The sequence below is a fragment of the Temnothorax curvispinosus genome, unplaced genomic scaffold (assembly GCF_003070985.1).
Source record: "Temnothorax curvispinosus isolate PA1 unplaced genomic scaffold, ASM307098v1 QBEX01012942.1, whole genome shotgun sequence".
Classification (NCBI taxonomy): Eukaryota; Metazoa; Arthropoda; class Insecta; order Hymenoptera; family Formicidae; genus Temnothorax; species Temnothorax curvispinosus.
This window is the reverse complement of record NW_020222722.1, coordinates 1,868-12,386: the sequence shown is the minus strand read 5'-3', so window position 1 is coordinate 12,386 and position 10,519 is coordinate 1,868. Positions and strand designations below refer to the sequence as shown.

The 10,519-nt window shown below is 39.3% G+C and overlaps 1 long non-coding RNA gene across 1 annotated transcript; it reads left to right on the top strand.

The window, feature by feature from the left end:
• Window positions 1–629: 629 nt before the first annotated feature.
• Window positions 630–4,601, top strand: LOC112462926. Its single transcript, XR_003041727.1, has 4 exons — window positions 630–682; window positions 1,153–1,239; window positions 1,454–1,557; window positions 4,518–4,601. It is a non-coding gene; the product is annotated as an uncharacterized LOC112462926 (long non-coding RNA).
• Window positions 4,602–10,519: the final 5,918 nt, after the last annotated feature.

The window sequence follows — 10,519 nt, the reverse complement described above, 5'->3', positions numbered from 1 at the left end:
AATAATATTGAAATATTACAGTAATATTGTTGCGATATATTGTTGAAATATAATACTTTAATTATATTTTATACTTCAGATAATACTTTAAGTAGCAAAATAATGTCAAATGACATTTTAATGACATCTTATTGACGTCATTAAGACGTTATTAAGGTATCACACAATCATACGTATTGCACAGATAATATATACCAGTTAAAGAATTTTGGACTGAAAAAAAAAAATCTAAATAAAAAAATGTGATGAAATCAAAAGAGACTGACTTGTACTTTTGGGAAATAAAAGTGATTAAGATAAATTTTATAACTGGTGGTATTTAATTTTATAACTTGTTATTTGTTTTGTAATAATAAAAGGTAATTATATATACAATTAATTTTTAATTAAGAGCCATTAAGTAAATTGATAATAAAATAAATGGATAAAATTTAAAATTTATATTTCTTATATAATCAATATTAAACTTTTCAAATTACGAGTTTGTCACACGGATAAACAGAACGTTTCTGAGTGCGTAAGTGGAGGGAAGAAGGCTAGTGTGTGTGGCTATGCGCTTGGCGCTTGGTCGCAGCACCAATCCCCACTATTCCCGGTCTTCTCTCGCTGTCTCTTGCATGGCTCCGTGGGATCACGCAATCACGTGTACGACACCGCACAGAAACAATCGTTTTAATTTCAGGTAATTTTTCTTTATTTAATAAATATTGTTCACACAAATATTTTTAAAAGTATTTTTGTATAATTATTACTAATATGTACATTGTACATATATATATTTGGCGATTTGTCTTTAAATCCAAAAATAAAGATTACGTGGCATAATGGTCTGCAAAAACCACGTTAATATCATAAAAATCATTTCAATGACCATCTTAAAATACATATATTTGCCTTTATAATTTTATTGAACGAGTCTCTAATAAAATTATTTATTAACGGCTTCATACTTAAATCTTGATGCTAACTTAACCTCAAAATTTTTAACAGTTTAATCCAACTGGAGCCCTTAGTTGGAGATACGTGACAGAAATATGCCGATCCCAAATCTCCTAAAAAGCAGTTTAATCATTAATTAAATGATTTAACCATAATTATTTAACCATTTACATAATTTTATAATAATTATTGTTCTTATGCTATAGGTTACAGTATTGTTTTCCATCAGTGGATGTTCATGCAGTCCAGAGCAGCACCAAGTAGTTTGATAGAAGAGCAAGAGATTTATTTATTAGATATGTAAGTAAGAAAAAGTTAAATTTGATATAAACCATACTTTCCAATATTAATCGTCAATACTGAAAATCCAAAGTATACGTGTAATATCAACTACAGATTTCCAATATACATAGACAGTGAATATCACAATACAGATTCATACTTAACCTACTTTTATGTTTAAAATATATAATTAGATGTAAATAATAATTACTGTGTTTGTATTATGTTGCAGTGTTACGTTGCTTTCCATCAGTGGAAGTTCACGCAGAGCAGCACCAAGCAGTTTGATTTCTATCAAACTCTTCTGAGCGACAGCTTCATTTATTAGATACATAAGTAAGAAAAATTTAAACTTGGTATAAACTGCGTTCCAATATTTTAATATCCAGTACTGAAAATCTAAAGTGTATGTATAGCATTAACTATAGATTTTCAGTATAGACAGTGAATATCGGAACACGTCATACTTAACCCCGTACTCTTATGTTTTAATATGTAATTATGTATGAAATAAACAGGGTGATTTTTATTTCGTGTGCCAATCATCTCCGCTATAATTATATCAGAAAGTATTGATTTATTGGAAAAATGTTTCAGATAAAAGTTGGAGAGTTCAAGGAGGACCAATAGACAATTTTGTTAGATTTTGAGTCCGGGACCTGTGTTAAGCCTAATAGGATCCAAGTCAAATTATTTAAATAGAAACCCCCTTTTTATAGTATCATCTTTTTCTACTAATTAATATGAACAACTTTTGTCTGAAACATTTTTTTATTTGCCTTATACTTTTTGAGATATTCAAGGAAAACTTGGTATTTTTTTCAATATTTAGCTTACAATAGATGTTGTCAATAAATGTTCGTTGGAGTGAAAAGTGGTACAGGACTTTTTGACTTGATTTGGTTTCAAGAATATACTGTTGCAATAGTATTCTAATTTCTTTAAATAATTGTGTACACATGAAAACTTCAAGAAAATGTATACACAAATATTTAAAGAAATTAGGGTATTATTGCAATAGCATATTCTTGAGACCCTATCAAGTCAAAAAGTTATGTATCATTTTCCCCTCCGACAAGCATTTATCAAGATATAAGCTAAATACTTAAAAAATTACCAAATTTTTCTTGAATATCTCAAAAAGTATAAGGCAAATAAAAAATGTTTCAGACAAAAATTGTTTATATTAAGGTGATTGGGCCATGTACATACCATATGAGTCAATATAAGGGCTAAATTTTATTTTAAGAAAAACCATTTTTATGGATATATTCTAGACACTTGTATAATTACTGGTTTTATAATGTAACTTTTCATTCGATTACGTATCAATTTATCCACTGATAAATGTAAACAATTCAAGATTTGACTTCAGTTGACATTCGTACAAGAGAAATGTCGCGACATTGCATCTCTTCGCTGTAGGCAGCTATCATTCCAGTGTTTGAGTGAGGTTATGTATTGTGTTTATGTTAAAAAATAATGGAAGGTAACAAACAATTTCGATAACGAGAGATTTGCTTGCAAAAGAATAGTGCTGTGGAAAAAAAACACTACACGGCGCGGCGTTGCTACATGTTCACGTCGCGTACAGCTGATCGAAAGGCCGACGAAAAACGCGACGATTCATCAACTTTTGATTGAATTTTTGGCCTTATTACACGTCAACGTCGTTTTGTCTTATACTTAACAAGTGCTAGAAGAATCAAATAATGTTATTTTCAGTTTTTTTGAACTTGTTTCTTTACAGACAATGAGTGAAATTCTCGAAAAATGTATGTTTTTCGTACAATTTCCCATAAAACCTATGTTAAAAATGCCAACTTTGAGATTTAATATCTCCAAAACTAGACGTCAGATCTTCTCAAAATTGCAAATTTAAATGTATTTAGGTTTTTTTTATAACATATATTTAATTCGGATTTTTTTCTTTAACATGCTCTGAATGGCCCAATCACCTTAATTAGTAGAAAAAGATGATCCTTTTCTAAAAAGGAGATGTGAAGTTTATTGTTGCCGCTTTTCCGCGATGCCGATTGGTTTTCTTGCTGCGCTTACTTCATTTGCAGCTGTCATTGTATATTTTGACAGTTGTGTATAATAGGGTTAATAGTGAAATGTTAAAGATAAATAGCGCGCGCGTAGCGCGCGTCTGTAGTGTCTAGTGTAATAAAAAAGGGAGTTTTTATTTAAAAAATTTGACTTAAACCCTACTGGGCTCAACATGGGTTCCAGACTCAAAATCTAATAAGATCATCCATTATTCTTTTATAAACCCTCCAACTTTTATCTGAAACATTTTTCCAATAAACCAATATTTTCTGAGATAATTAGTGAAGATAATTGGCATACAAAATAAAACTCACCTTGTATAATTATACAGGGTGTATCATTTTAAGTGATTCAGCTGAATATCTCTTAAAGTAAAAGAGATTGGAAAAAATGTTCCAGACCAAAGTTGTATGGTTTTAAGGGGTACATAAGATGGTGTCATTAGTTTCACCTTAAATAGTTGCTTGAAGGTCACGTAAAGGTCACCTTCAATTTTGTAAATAGAACCACCTACTTTTTATTACATATTCTTGTAGCTTATTTCAAGGGCTTTCCAAAACACTATAAGAAAATATTTTTTCATTAAGAACTTTTGGAATTATAAGGTTTGAAAGTTCTAGTATTTTGACATAAAATACAAAATATCTTGTAAAACATTAAGTTTTCGGTAATGTTACCTTAATACTTTTATGCGCAGAATAATGAGACAAATCAATTGGTATAAAAAAAAGACATAGTTGCTTTTAAGAAAATGTATGCAGATGCGTGTTGCAAATTACATATTTTTTCTTAAAGGAACTATGTTTTTTTTATACCACGTGATTCGTCTCATTATTCTGTGCATAAAAGTATTAAGGTAACATTACCGCAAACTTAATGTTTTACAAGATATTTTGTATTTTATGTCAAAATACTAGAACTTTCAAGCCTTATAATTCCAAAAGCTCTTAATGAAAAAATACTTTCTTATAGTGTTTTGGAAAGCCCTCGAAATAAGCTACAAGAATATGTAATAAAAAGTAGATAGTTCTATTTAAAAAATTGAAGGTGACCTTTACGTGACCTTCATGCAACTATTTAAGGTGAAACTAATGACACCATCTTATGTACCCCTTGAAACCATACAACTTTGGTCTGGAACATTTTTTCCAATTTCTTTTACTTTAAGAGATATTCAGCTGAATCACTTAAAATGATACACCCTGTATATAAATAATAATTACAGTTTTTTTATTATGTTATAGTGTTACGTCATTCTTTATCAGTGGAAATTCATACAGTGCAGAGTAGCATGGAGCAGTTTTGAAGAAGAAAGAGATAGAAAGATAATATTAATATTATTTTCTTAATATTGTATGTAATACTATTATTAGAAATAACAATTTGATAAAATTTAATAATATTCATTAAAATGTTTTAATTTTTAGCAATATTAAATAAATATCTAATATTGCACAAATAATATTATTGCGTTTACAATATCAATATTATTTTAAAATTGTATGTAACAATACTATAAAAAATAATTTAATAAAATTTAATAAAAATTATTAAAATGGTTTTTTAATTCCTAGTAATATTATACAAATATCACGCAAATATTATAGTAATTTTACCGTAATATTACTGATATTCATTTTCGCGGACATTTTAATATTACTGAAATATCTCAGTAATATTGCTGCAATATTTCTGATACATTTCATTGTAATATTGCAATAGAAAAATAATATTGCTGCAATATTTCTGCAATATTATGTGCTGTGTGGGATATGTATTTAACGTAAAATTACATATAATCTGCATTTTTCAGTGTAAGTAGTAAAATATTGCATGATTATGCTGGGATTTCAAAATCATGTAATTTCACACTTTTTTTTCAGTGCAGTAACTTTTGAATATTCGACAAGTGGTTTCGCAACGTGATCGGCGAGAGTATGAGCAATTTGCTTATTTAAATAGGAAACTAAATTTTTTATACTCACATTTTGCTTCTTGCAAAATTGTGCGTATTCATCATTATATTTCTTGCTTAGAACAGTTACTTTGTTGTAGCAAGTAGAATGATAACCAATATTATCAATCGATTCCAAGCATAACCTTGCGACCGTGCGCAAGCGCGGCTCGCATTGCGAAATCCCAGGCGCCTAAGGTGGTGCTGCGGCGCCTTTCCGAGGAGGCAGTACGGCTGTTGGCGAGGCAGGCGGAGCTGGACAGCGTGGCCGTGCCGATTGTGGAGACAGCAAAGGAGCCGGGACCGGCGTGCGAGGCGACGGTCTCGTTAATACGGAGCCCGGGAACCCAGGAGCGGGGTCCGACTCCGACCGACGACCTGGGTTTGCCGACAGACCTAGGCCTATTGAAGGATATCGTGGAGATGCTCGAGGGCGAGCTCCCCGATATCCCTGTGGTGGAGGCACGCGCTCCCGAAGCGTTGGAAGGCGAGCGGATGACAGGGGGCGAACCCGTAGCGGAGGACCACAGGTCCACGGTCTCTTTCCGCAGTCTTGAGGGCAGCAGCGGATCCGAGATGGACGAGGCGGAGCCACGTCCCATTTAATTTTAAGTCCAGCGTTCGCGTCCCGAGGATGGGGTTAAAGATGGTTGACATTAATGGTTATTTTGGTTTTTTTTTTTTTTCTGACGACTATGATCTTTTTTTCATTTACTCTGTTTGGTTTGATCGTAGTAGGGAGAGCGACCCCATCCGGCGCATAATTAGACATAAGCGTATCATGCCGCGCCAGTATTCTCTGTTTTTATTTTTAGTTGAGGCTCAAGCGGCGTAACCCCTCGAGAGGAGGTAGATATTTATTTTATTTTTCCAATTACGCAACTTTTATTTTATTCCCGTCGGCGCGGGTACGGGAGGTCGTGCGGCGGCACGACAGGGCTTGAGCCCAACCACACTTTCCAGGAAAGGGGAGGCTCCCGTGCGGATGATCGAGATGCTTCCACGCAGTATGACGGACGAGCCGTGACGGTCCGCGGCACGAGAAGACGACGTATAGAAAAATGGCGGACCACGCCTGCGGAGTAACGACTGTAGCGTCTCGGCGGCTATCCGAGACCCGAAAAGGTAGAAGCGCGCCACGGAATGCCGAAAATAGCGCGCGAAAGGAAAATGGCGGACCGCCCGCAAACTCAAAGACTACGCGACGGGTGTGTAAGACTAAGAGCTATGATCGCAAGAGAAGACCCGCGAAACGCGTCAGAATTAAAATCCGGCCAACGGTAAAAAAAGATGGCGGACTGTCGGGAATTTTCCGAACCGACGGCGTTGCGATGAAAGGATACGTCCCTGACGAGCGCACGGGGTCCCCGAGTCACGCATACGGGGTTGGCGACGCGACACGGGAACGCGGACAGGAGATAGCGAACCGTCCGCGGATTCGCGCTAGGTGCATCATCTACAGGAGTTGGGCATCCCTGACGTCGAGAGGCACTTCGCCGAGCCCACGAAACCGGGTCCCGTTGAGACCCGTTGGCCGGGTAACGAAATGGCGGACCGTCCGGGAACTCGCACTAGGTGAGTCATCCCCGGGGAAAAGACGTCTCTGACGAACGGGGACGTCCCCGTGAACGTCCGTGTCCGGTCGCCGTCGAAATCCGACGACCGGTAACGAAGTTACGGAACCGTCCGCCATCTCGCGACCTAGACATCTTCTACGGGGAAGAACCGCGGATAGCGTTTTACTAAGTCCGAAGTAAGCGTCAGGAGAGGTCGGCGTCATTGGCGAGCCCGATGCTCCGCACCCGGACGTCTTCCTCAGGGAAGTCGCCCGGATGGAAGTTGTAGACATCGTAATAGACCTGGCGCACAGGTCGGCGTCAGCGGCCGCGCGAAATTCGTCGCGGTGAAAAACCGCTACCCCGTTGCCAGGACGGAGTGACCGCGCGAGCGCAACGCGCGTGGAAATTTTTACGGGGTTCGACGCAAACGGCGTAAACACCCGCGTGGAAAAGTACCGGGGTCTAATGCGTAGTTAGCGGCGAGAGAAAGCGGAATAGACGTCGGAGTAGGGATATACGATACCGATGGTGGGGAGCTCGAACGAGACAAACAACTCGAGGCAGTCTCTCGGGGATGTTCGAGCGTATAACACGTAATAAGCCTCGCTCTTTCGTCGTCGCGCTAAGTCACCGCGAACGGCCTTTTTAGACCGAAATAACTTCGTGCGTCGTAGATAAACGGGGCGTGTGTGCCTACGTATACGAGCGTCCGACATCTTTTGTGACTTGAAGTTTTGTGGACAACCAACACTGTAGAGATGGGCGATATTGGGGGAAAAAATCGATTATGTAATAATCAATTATGAGAATAATCAATATCGAGAAATCGATTATTAAGAAAAATAATCGGAAAATAATCGTTTTTTTTTAACTGGTTACTTAAAAAATGGCACGTAAATGGTTTTTATTGTTTTTCGATTTGTTTAATTGTTTATTTTGAGCATTTCACATTTATGTAAAATATGTATAATATTAAGAAAATTTTTAAAAATTATTATTTATTGGCTAACTAAAACTGAAATAACTAGATTTTATGCCGATGGCGTATTATTTTTTTCTTGACTTATCCATAGTCGTGAAAGGGGCCCGTACAGATATCTGTAATATAAATCAAAACGATAGACTGCGTTCATTGCGTCTGCGTACTATGCGTGACCGCAACCGGCCAATCAGGCGGTCGGGGTACTCGGGGTCGGGCCTCGGGCCAATCCGGTGAATCCGGCCAATGACAATAATCGACATAGCCCGATGCGGCAGGGTAAAATAATCGATTAATTGATTAATCGGTTCACAAATAATCGAATAAAAATAATCGATTATGACAAAAATATAATCGATTTTTGTTAAAATCGATTATAATCGCCCAATCTCTACAACACTGGAAATCAATATAATTGAATAAATTAAACATCCTTTTCGTAAAAGATTTCGAAAATTTATTGAATTGGACTTACCTTCTACTTACCTGATCCATTGGCGTCGATCACTCGAAGTCCCTCGTTGATCCTGGATTCCGGTGGCAGCGACGATCCTGATCGGCGACGGCGATGATCCAGCGGTGGCAGGAACCTGAAAAAAGAAGATTAATTAGTCTGATTAATAATTAGAGAGATCGTTCGATACTTACCTTCTCGGTGGTTTAAAGGTCAAACCGAGTGGCGACCGTTGATTTCTAAGGACACGTAGCGTTGATTCGTGCCTCCAATAGTACCGTCCGGTTACAACCTAACTTCACCATGCACAAATTTTTTTTTACTCCGAAACAGTAACTTTAAATAACAATTCTTAAAGGATTCATTCTTAAAATCAATAATAGAATTCTTTAAACCACATAAAAAACACTTCTTCATTTTCAACTACACGTAATTTATTATCAAGACCGATATTTTTTAAGACCGTAAACGCAAGAGCAAGTTTCTTTACAACGCAATGCGAGATTTACTTCAAACCAGCGTTCCAAACACTTCAGCCGGTCAAGCCATCTTTGTCTATTACACAGAATAAAGAGCATTCCCCACTCTCTTTTACAAAGCAGCTGCCGGACACACACCTGTCTCGCTGCATCTTTTTCTGTCGCATAAAGTTGTGCGCGCAACGCTTCTCTGTCATCTCAACGCTCGCTGAAAACTTTACATCTAAAATCTAAGCAACCATGGATGCAATCCACTTTTTGATAAAGCAACCTAATACGGTTGGATTGTGAATTAAATAAGCTTTCATTTGATATAATAATTTGATTAAATAACTGATGAAGGTATATTAATAACGCTTACTCACCTGTTTATACCTGGCAACTCCACAGCTGCGCAGAGGGGAAAGTAGGCAACCTTTATTTTTCCAATTCCTTCGGGTATATTCTCTCAACTAATGCACAATTTTTATAAACAACCAATCAAGGAAGTTGATCAAATAAATTTAATTAAAAATTTAATTATTTAACATTATCCCAAGGCGATTTAGCTCGGCAACCTGTTTGCGATGTATCAATGTATATGTTATCTAGCATATATTTTTTATTATTCATAAATAACAAATGAAGGAATAAATTTCTTATACCGGATCTTAGACTACCACGTCCGGGGTCCCTCGCGCTTGGTGTCGACCGCCGACCGAAACTTTACGCCGAGCTTGCCTGCACGGCTAACGCGGAATATGGTGTGTCGACAACGTAACGGAAGCGCGACCCCCTCGCAGTCCGCTCGTGGCTCACAGTGAATTAACGGGCGACCTCACCGACATAACACGCTGTTCCCGGGGCTTGTCCTCGCCGTCGTCCTCCTTCCTCGTTCAGGTCGGCTGGGGTCACCCACGACGGGCCGGGTTTTTCGCGGGCAAAAGCGGATGCCAGCGCGGAATGCGTCTCGTCGGTTCGGCGGATAGCGCAGAGGAAAAGGAGCGACGTCGCTCTCGATCGCGGGTCAATCATTTCGCCTCTCGCGGGGCTGCGCGCGGCCGTTCCGCGCAGCGGCTCGGCCGTCATCGGCATCGCGCGGGATCCCGAACGCTCCGGATTATCGACCCGCGCAACGCCGTATCGCGGAGGGGCGCCGTGCACCCTTATTACTCCGCTCTCAGGCCCGTCTGGCCCTTGATACTTCCTCCCTGGGAGGGGATCGCCCTGCCGTAAGTTCCGGCCGCTGCCACTCCGCCTCCGGGTTTGACCCTCCGCCCTCTCGGCGTCCGCGATTAACGGTGTTCCGGGTCCGGGCGTTCTTGCGGCGACACTCTCGGTCGCTCCTGCCGGGCCCATCCGGACTCCTGGTAGCGCCGCTCGCACCTCGCCTCGCCGGGCCGTCCCTCTCGAACCGAATACGGGTGGCCTGTAATTTCCTGCCGACAGCTGGTCTTCGTTGCGTGTCCTCCTCTTCGTTCGGTGGGGTGCCGCTCATATAAAATTACAAATAAATAAATTCTCTGTCGCATTTTACAATTTGTGCTCCTAGGGAGATCTCGACGCTCGGTATACGCTCCCGGCCCATCATGGGGCGCGAACCCCGCTGCCACGCGCGGTGAAGCCGCAACGTCACAGTATATATATATATATATATATATATTTGTATTATAGAAATAATTAACTGGGCGGCAGTGTGGTCTAGTGGTAGAGCGCCAGACTCGTAATCTGAGGAACCAGGTTCGAGTCCACTAGAGCCGTGGAATTTTTTTCCGAAAGCTGCGCCCCTCCGTGCAAGATTCAGGCCCTTGTGCGGAGCAAACTGGGCTCCGTCTTTCGGAA